The sequence below is a fragment of the Oryza glaberrima genome, chromosome 12 (genome assembly GCF_000147395.1).
Source record: "Oryza glaberrima chromosome 12, OglaRS2, whole genome shotgun sequence".
In the NCBI taxonomy this organism is placed as follows: Eukaryota; Viridiplantae; Streptophyta; class Magnoliopsida; order Poales; family Poaceae; genus Oryza; species Oryza glaberrima.
Genome location: NC_068337.1, coordinates 6334447 through 6343664, shown reverse-complemented (window position 1 = coordinate 6343664; position 9218 = coordinate 6334447). Strand labels below are relative to the sequence as shown.

Below are 9218 nucleotides of genomic sequence, written 5' to 3'. Positions count from 1 at the left end.
AAACCGTTGCAAATCGACGAGCGGCGATAGGAGTGGCCGGCGCCGAGCTTGAAAAGGTGGCGGCCTCGGGTTGATGTCGACGGTGGCGCTCCGGCGATGCCCAAGTGAAGCGGAGGTGCGGTCAAGCTTCTCCTTCGTCTTCTGGACCTGACGGTGGCGACAACCACCTTAGGCAACGACAGATGTGGTGGCGTGGCTCGGCTGGAGCGGTGGCCTTCAGTGAAGAGAGAGCAAGCGCGTGGGGAGGCAGCTAGTGCACAGGACACGCTCGGACTAGGGTTGGAATCGGAAGAGAGGACCTTGGGCAAGCTATATATAGGCGAAGGGGAGGGAGACCGGGCTAGAAACAAATGGATTCGACGAGTTCATCCCAAGTTCGTCGGGATAAGAACGGGGGCAAAATTCGCGGGATTTAACACGATATCGATGGGGCTTTCTTGGGGGAAAGGAAAGGAGATCGAGAGAAATCCATTTCTGCAACTAATTTGGAAGGAGAGGCAGTGCGACAATGCATGGGCATGAATAGGAGACCGGCTAGAGAAGGTAGAATGCTGGGGACGTAATACGTGCATGGGCATGGGCATAGAGCGGCTGGAGGAGGAAGAACACTAGGGAGGTAGACTGAGTACCACAGGACACTGACATATATATGGAGCACATGTACTGACTCAGCTAGTCAAGGAGGCGAAGATGGCACGTCTGATGAAACCACCTCTCAAATCACCCGATGATCGAGTCGATTTGCAATGGTTTTGTGAGTTGGAAGACGGGTTATATCTGGTTTTGCGGTTGAGGGATTCGATTCAACATGAGTATAAGTTGAGGGAGGAAATATAGACTTAATCCAAAATTAAAGTTTGCATTGGGCCTTACATCCCATGTTGGACCATGGCCTAAGTAGCCTATGCCTGAGCCTGACTACGCCCGTTGGCTGTCAACCAATTTATTTAGAGGGAATCCACTCAATGTCACTGAGTTTTTCCACTTCTACAATATACCACTGACTTTGTCAAGTTGAATAATATGCTACCGTGTTTTCCCGAACGTCTACTGCGTGCCATCGCCGTCCACAAGCATCCGTTTGGTGTATTGATTTTTTTCTTAATGACTAAAATACTCTTGACTAATAAACCCTAGCACCTGTTGACTGAAAACACTAACCCTGCACTCCCAAATCGATCTGCCCATAGTGAAGCGCCGATTCCCATCGATGGAAGGCCGGCCACCCGAGTCCCCGACGTGCCGCCCACCGCCTGGCTCCCCATCGATGTGCCGCCGGACGCAGGGATCCCATCGACGCGCAGCGGCGGCCGGTCGCCGTGCTCTCCATCGATGCACGGCGATGGCCGGTCGCCGGGCTCCCCATCGACGCGCGGCCGAACGCAGGGCTCCCCATCGACGTGCGGCGGTGGCCGGTCGCCGGGATCCCCATCGACGCGCGGGCGCTGCCGGTTGCCAGCATCCCAATCGATGCACAGCGGCGGCCGGTCGCCGGGAACCTCATCGATGCTCGGGCATGGCCGGTCGCCAGGATCCCCATCCACGCACCGCCGGCCGGCCGACTATGCAGCAGCGTGGGCACAACCGGCCGCTGGCTGCGACCCACGGCCGGCATCTTGGTGCTACCTTCCCCTCCGCCGCAACCACCTTCCCTACCGTCACCGTGACCAGCCGCCGACCTCGCCTCCACCGCCGGCGTCCTGGCGCCTCCATCCCCAACTATGCCACTATCGCGACAAGCCGTTGACCTCGCCTCCACCGCCGGCGTCTTGGTGCTTCCAGCCCCATCTTTGCTGCAACCACCTCCGCAGTTGTTGCCGCAACCAGCCAACAACTGCGCCGATGGTTCAAACCTAGCGGTTGACTCCCTGGAATTGGCCCTCATTGATGACCACATGGAGGTAATCGTGCCTGATGGTACTGCTGCTCCCCAAATTGAAGTCCTAGATGGGTAAATTCTTCTCTCAACTGAAACATATAAGCTTAGTTTGCGCAATTTTGTTTGGTGACAAATGAAAATAGCTATTTTATCTCTTATGTTTGTTTGTTATTGTTTCATTTTCTCTTATGTTTGTTTACAATGTGTGGATCCGCATGATGGATCCATTTTCCACTTTTATTCTCATGGTGAAAATCATGCGCAAGGGCACTAGGTTTGAGGGTGCATGGGTGTTTGAATGGATAATTGATAGTGACACAACTAATTTCAAAGACTTTGTTGATGACATTAATGAGAAGTATCCATGGGGCGTAGATGAAACCGTAACAGTACAGTACCTTGATAGTTCTTTGAATATGCTTTGCTTAGTTTCTTCTAATAAAGAAATGATGATATTGTTTAAGTGTTTTGGAGAAAATAGATCTGGTGATGTGTTTATCACAATTAATGGTCCAAGTGACAAGTTCATCATTGACATGCCGTGTACACCATCAGCTCCTATCCCCTCTCAGGCATGTATCTCTCAGATCAGAAATGTGAATCAACCATTAGAGGGTAATGATTTGGCAGATACCACAGTGGACACATATCTGGACAATCCCTTTGAACACTTTGAGCATGTAGGTGTAGACGACGAGGATCAATACTCAATAGGTAGTGATACTCCAGAGTCTGATAATGACAACACTCCTGATCCTGAATATGTGCCTGGGGTTGATGAGGATGAGGATGACTATGGTGATGACAGCACCGATGATGATAAGGACTAGGTTACAGAAGATGCAAAACCCGATGATGAAACACCTATTGTAAGGGTACTATTTACCCTTATATTGAGGAGTTTAGGTTGGACATAGCTCAATATTCAATTAAGCATGAGTTTGAGGATGCAATTGACAAAAGTGAACCTGATTGATTCAGAGCGCATTGTCCCAAAAAAAGGGTGTAAATGGAGAATCCATGCATCACACTCAGCTGATAGGAAATCAATTGAGGTAACAATGGTACTCTTATGTGTTGTATAATAGTTTCTAGTATATAATAACATTGACTTTTATTTTCTCTGTTTGTTCACCTATGACAAGGTTCATGTCCTAGAAGGTGAGCATGAGTGTGCAAGCACTAGAAGGGATCAGAAGGTGAAGAGGGCATTCAAGGCATGGATATGTGAGAAGGTGATGGAATGGGTGAGGGAAAACTCAAGTATTGTCACACCCCGAACTAGCCCCAAACGGAACTAGCCCGTGACGCTCCAAATTAACCTGTTAATCGATACCAGTCCCAGGAAACAGTGCTGGTATCACAGGAAGATAGAATATCACAGCAACAGAGGTCTCTTTATTATAGAGTAGGAGTATAGTCATGTTGGGCTGTGGACAGATCCCGAGCTCACAACCGCATTACAAAAGGGAAAGCGGAAGCCAAGACTTGGACCAATCATGATAGGCGCGACTTGGGAACTAGGCCGAAACCCTAAAACTCATCGTAGCCGACTTGCTCCTGGAAGAACTCCTCGTCGGCGGGATCCACATCATCTTCTTCAGCTGTTCGAACAGCCGTGCCCACGGTCATGGGCGGATGTAATGTGATTCCTTAGCGTAGTTTTGTTTGACTACTGCTTTATGAAATTGCTGTTGTGGAATCGGATCGATATTGGGAAAATCTGCAGCTGATGGGATCAGCTAGGCCCGGGTGGCCGTTTGAAAGCTGTCGGCCGGGTGCCAACTTTGACCAATTCAAAGACTGATACATTGCACATACTCCGACCGGACGAGACACACTGTCTCATCCGTGTCGTTTGAGAAGCACTCACTTAGTTGTTTCAAAAAAGAGTTTAAATAAAATCAATTGTAAAAAAACAATAGCCTTTCCTTTGAAGCCTGCATTAAACACTTAATTCCCATGGCTTGCTGAGTACTCCCGTACTCACCCTTGCTCTATATAAATAATCCCCCCCAGTTGTTGAAGAAGATGATGTGGATCCCGCCGACGAGGAGTTCTTCCAGGAGCAAGTCGGCTACGATGAGTTTTAGGGTTTCGGCCTAGTTCCCAAGTCGCGCCTGTGATGATTGGTCCAAGTCTTGGCTTCCGCTTTCCCTTTTGTAATGCAGTTGTGAGCTCGGGATCTGTCCGCAGCCCAACATGACTGTACTCCTACTCTATAACAAAAAGACCTATGTTGCTGTGATATTCTGTCTTTCTGTGATACCAGCACTGTTTCCTAGGACTGGTATCGATTAACAGGTTAATTTTGAGCGTCACGGGCTAGTTCCGTTCGGGGCTAGTTCAGGGCGTGACAAAAGATGGTAGCAGAGCACAGGCTTGGCCCTAGGGCGAAACCCGATGTTTAGGACTACCCTAAGGATACTAAGCTCAAAACTACTTGTGAAAAGCTAAGGCTTCTTTTTGTTTTCTTTATTTTCAGTAGTTTTTTGCTAAAATGGTTACTGATCTTTTCTCCCTCTTTCAAAATTGTAGATGGCAGTGAACGCCAGCTTCAGTTCCCACGGTTTTGGTGAGGGTCACCATGTCGCTCAGCTTCGTGACCTCACCCGCTTCCTTGCTTCTCGTGTCCCGAGTACACGGGGTACTCCGTGGACCGTGTTCCCTCTCGCTGTAAGCTCTCTGTGTACCTTTACCCTCGTGGAGGTATACACGGGGCTGGCCTTCGCCCACACCACTTCAATGTGGCCAGGCCCACTCTCCAGATCGAGTACCAGGACCTCTCCTGGACTGCACTTCGTCGCTTGGCCCACGACTACAGCCACCGCCTCGGGGGCTCCGCCTTCCGGCAGCTTCCCCGCCTTCCTTCAGGCCGCACTGACACCAGGTACCCTTGCCCTTACCGCGAGTCTCAGCCCGTGCTGACTCGCATGGTTGAGCTTTCTGAGGCTCAGGCCACTCAGCACGACCTACTCCTTGAGGCATACCGCTCCCTTGCACGCCGCTACGCCGCACTTGAGGCCCGCCTAGTCGAGGAGGGTGTCACCTCAGTTGACACTGCCTCTTGGGACTCAGGCCGCCTCTGCCACGCCAGCCACCTGTCTTCCCACAACTCTCGCGGCTCTGCCCGCACTCCCAGTGGCCCGCGCTCCCCCAGCTCGCATGCGCCATACTCACCAGTGTACTCCCCCTACCCACACCCAGTTAGCCCCTCCTACACCCCCGGACACACTCCAGTTGCTTCCTCCCGCCGTGGCCCACGCTTTATCCGCACTGCGCGGAAGCGTGTTGTTGGTTCTTCCACTGTGTTCCGCTTTGACTACCCAGCTCCCTCACCGCCAGCAGCCCGTGCTGCTGCCGGCCCTCGACAGGTTCCGCCGGTCTCTTCGCGTCAGCCGATCGACGTCTCTTCGACTGAGGAGCCGACTACAGGAGGCAGCCAGGCAGGCGAGGAGTAGAGGAGGCTGTCTTCAGCAGCCGTCCGTGTGTTAGGCCCTTTTGTTCCGCCGCCAACTCTTTTGGAGTCGTGGCGAGGTAGTGCGTGCGTGTGTTTGATGTGGGTGTTGTTTGGTAGTCTGGTTCTCCTAGGTGGTGTGCGTACAGTCAAGCTCGGCGTAGCTTTGTGACTTGTCCACACCCGTTGTATCAGGTGTCTTTATGATTTGAGAAATCCAGTTTTATGCCTAGTGTGTGCTATCTGAGTTGTTATTTATTTTGCTTCTTGTCTTCATTAAGTGCTTATCCGATTCTCACCCTGCCCTTTTTCTGGGAGTTTAGATGGCTAACCGTCCCCGCCGTGCTGCTCGTGCACCAGCCCGTTTCGGTTTTGAGGAAGGTAGAGTTGAGCCAGAAGCAAATCATGAGTCAGCTAATGAGCAGTCTCACCACAACAACCGTTCGCACCATACTGCTTCCCGTAATGCGGAAGTTGAGCAACCCCACTGCAGCAACCGCTCGCATCGCATAGTTTCCCGTAATGCAGAAGTGGAACAGCCTCACTGCTCTCACCGTGCTGCCAGTCACAATTCTGGAGAAGAACGCATTCCTTCCCCACCCCATGTTGAAAATAACATGCAGCACTTGATGGCAGTTCAGACACATATCTTGCAAGGAATAGCCACAGCCATAGCCGGCTTTCAGCATAATGCGCATGGAAATGGCCACCCCCACATGGGCAACAATAGATCCAAGCTGACAGACTTTCTGAGGTCTCGTCCACCAGAGTTCTCTCAGACTGTCGAGCCCGTTGAGGCTGACGATTGGCTGAAGGATGTTGAGAGAAAACTCAACTTAGCACAGTGTACTCCTGTTGAGAAGACGCTCTACGCCTGTCACCAGCTAAGAGGACCTGCTGCAGATTGGTGGGAGAATTACTGCAATGCACACCCCGAACCCACTAACATTGCCTGGGATGAGTTTGCTACGGCTTTCCGTGCAGCTCATGTGCCCGAAAGCACCATTGATATGAAGAAAGAGAAATTTAACAGGCTTAAGCAAGGCAACAACAGTGTCAATGAGTACTTAAGCCAGTTCAACAAGTTGGCTCGGTATGCCCCTGAAGAAGTGGACACCGATAAGAAGAAGATCAGGAAATTCTTAAAGGGAAGTACAGTTGGGATGAGGCTTCAGTTGCTTGCTCATGACTTCCCCACTTTCCAACACATGATCAACAAGGCTCTTCTGCTTGAAGATGCCAGAAAAGAAGCTACCGAGGAATACAAGAAACGCAAGTCTAATCACCAGGAGAACTCCTCCCGAGGGGCACCTCGCCCTCGCCTTGTACAACCCATGCAATATCACCAGTCAGTCTCTCATGCTAATCGTCAGCCAAGCTATGCACCTCGTCCTCAGACTAACCGCCCGGCGCCTCAGCCACAGCAGCGTGCCCCTAGTGGTAATACTGCGCCAAACAGTGTGTCCTCCTTCAAGGCACCATCAGGAATGGCGTCTGTTCAGTGTTTCCGATGCAACCAGATGGGACACTATGCCAGGCAATGCCCCCAGGATCCTGCCAACTCCAGTTCAGGACGTTCTAATGGCAGCACCGCCAGGACTCCTACTCCCGCATCAGCTCCGTCTCGTCCTAGCTCTCAGGCTAGTGGACAGGGATCTCGTGTTTCCAACAACTTCGGTCGAGGCCGGGTGAACCACATTCAAGCTGAAACCGCTCAGGATGCTCCAGACGTTGTGATGGGTATGTTCTCTGTCAACTCCGTACCCGCAATCGTCCTATTTGATTCAGGAGCTTCCCATACCTTCATATCGCAAGCTTTCGTAAAAAGAAATGGTTGGAAAACCCAAAAATTACAAGTTCCAATGATAGTGCATTCCCCTGGAAGGGATATAGGGGCAACTAAAATATGCCCCGAAGTTAACATTAGAATTGAGGGAATTGATTTCCTAGCCAAACCTATAATCCTAGACTCGCAAAGTTTGGACATCATCCCAGGGATGGATTGGTTGGCTAAGCACAAAGGACAGATAGATTGTGCCGAAAGGTCCATCACTTTGCAAGGACCTGGAGGAAAGCAAGTTCGCTTTACCCCTAACACCCTTATCGCAAGTCGGTCAATTCTAACCAGTTTGCAAGCCACTCCCTTGGAATCAATGCCCATAGTCTGCGAATATCCCGACGTATTTCCAGAAGAGTTATCAGGTATGCCACCAGACCGAGAGATTGAGTTCGCCATAGAACTAGCACTAGGCACCGCACCAATTGCAAAAAGACCCTACCGAATGGCAGCTAATGAGTTAGCAGAAGTCAAAAAGCAGATCGAAGAACTAGAGAGTAAAGGTTATGTGCGACCTAGCTCATCCCTTGGGGAGCCCCAGTGCTTCTGGTTAAGAGAAAGGATGGCTCTGAGAGAATGGTAATTGACTATAGAGCCCTGAATGAAGTAACTATAAAGAACAAGTACCCGTTGCCACGGATTGACGATCTGTTCGATCAACTTAAAGGAGCAAAATTTTTCTCTAAAATTGACCTAAGATCAGGTTACCACCAGTTGAAAATCAGATATGAAAATATCCCGAAGACCGCTTTCTCAACGCGCTATGGTCTGTATGAGTTCACAGTGATGTCCTTCGGACTCACGAATGCTCCAGCATTCTTCACGAACCTGATGAACAAAATCTTCATGAAATACTTGGACAAGTTTGTTGTGGTATTCATCGATGACATCCTGATATACTCCAAGAATGAGGAAGAACATGCTGAACACCTGAGGCTGATAATGGAAAAGCTCAGGGATCATCAACTATTCGCTAAGTTCTCGAAATGCGAATTCTAGTTGGACCGAGTAGCATTTCTTGGACACGTGATCTCCTCCAACGGTGTCGAAGTAGACCCCAGCAAGATTGAAGCCGTACTTGCTTGGAATCCGCCCAAGAATGTGTCAGAGATCCGCAGTTTCCTTGGCCTAGCTGGTTACTATCGAAGATTCATCGAAGGGTTGTCTAAGCTAGCCAGACCTATGACCGAGATGTTAAAGAAGGAAAAGAAGTTTGAATGGTCAGCAGCTTGTGAAGACAGCTTTCAAGAAATGAAGAAAAGGTTGACTACTGCCCCAGTTCTCACCCTGCCAGATATCCGAAAGGATTTCGAAATCTTCTGTGATGCATCAAGACAAGGCTTAGGATGTGTCCTAATGCAAGAGCGAAAGGTTGTGGCCTATGCATCCAGGCAGCTTAGGCCTCACGAAGTCAACTATCCCACCCATGATCTCGAGTTGGCAGCCGTGGTTCATGCTCTTATGATCTGGAGGCACTACTTAATCGGGAACAGATGTGAAGTATACACCGATCACAAAAGTCTTAAGTACATCTTCACTCAGACTGAGTTAAATATGAGGCAGAGAAGATGGTTGGAACTAATCAAGGATTACGATCTTGGAATTCATTACCATCCCGGTAAAGCTAATGTGGTCGCTGATGCGCTAAGTCGCAAAACCTATTGCAATGCAGCTCAAATATGACCAGACCAAGATCGCCTGTGCAGAGAATTAAAAAAGTTAAGGCTGACAGTGGTACAGTCGGGTGTCCCTGCTAGCCTGACAGTGCAACCTACACTGGAATCGCAAATCCGAGAAGCTCAGAAAGATGATGAAGGTATAAAAGAGTTAATAAAAAGAATACACGAGAAGAAAGACACCAGTTTCACCATAGATGACCAAGGCACAGTCTGGTGTGGTCCACGCATCTGTGTACCGGCCAAGAAGGAGTTAAGAGATCTCATTTTAAAAGAGGCTCATGAGTCCACCTACTCCATTCATCTAGGAAGTACGAAGATGTACCAGGATATCAAGGCATACTTCTGGTGGGCTGGAATGAAGCGAGA

General features: G+C 49.8%; 1 pseudogene; it reads left to right on the top strand.

Annotated features, from left to right (window-relative positions):
* Positions 1–5659: 5659 nt before the first annotated feature.
* LOC127757412 (uncharacterized) lies at positions 5660–8856 on the top strand (annotated as a pseudogene).
* Positions 8857–9218: the final 362 nt, after the last annotated feature.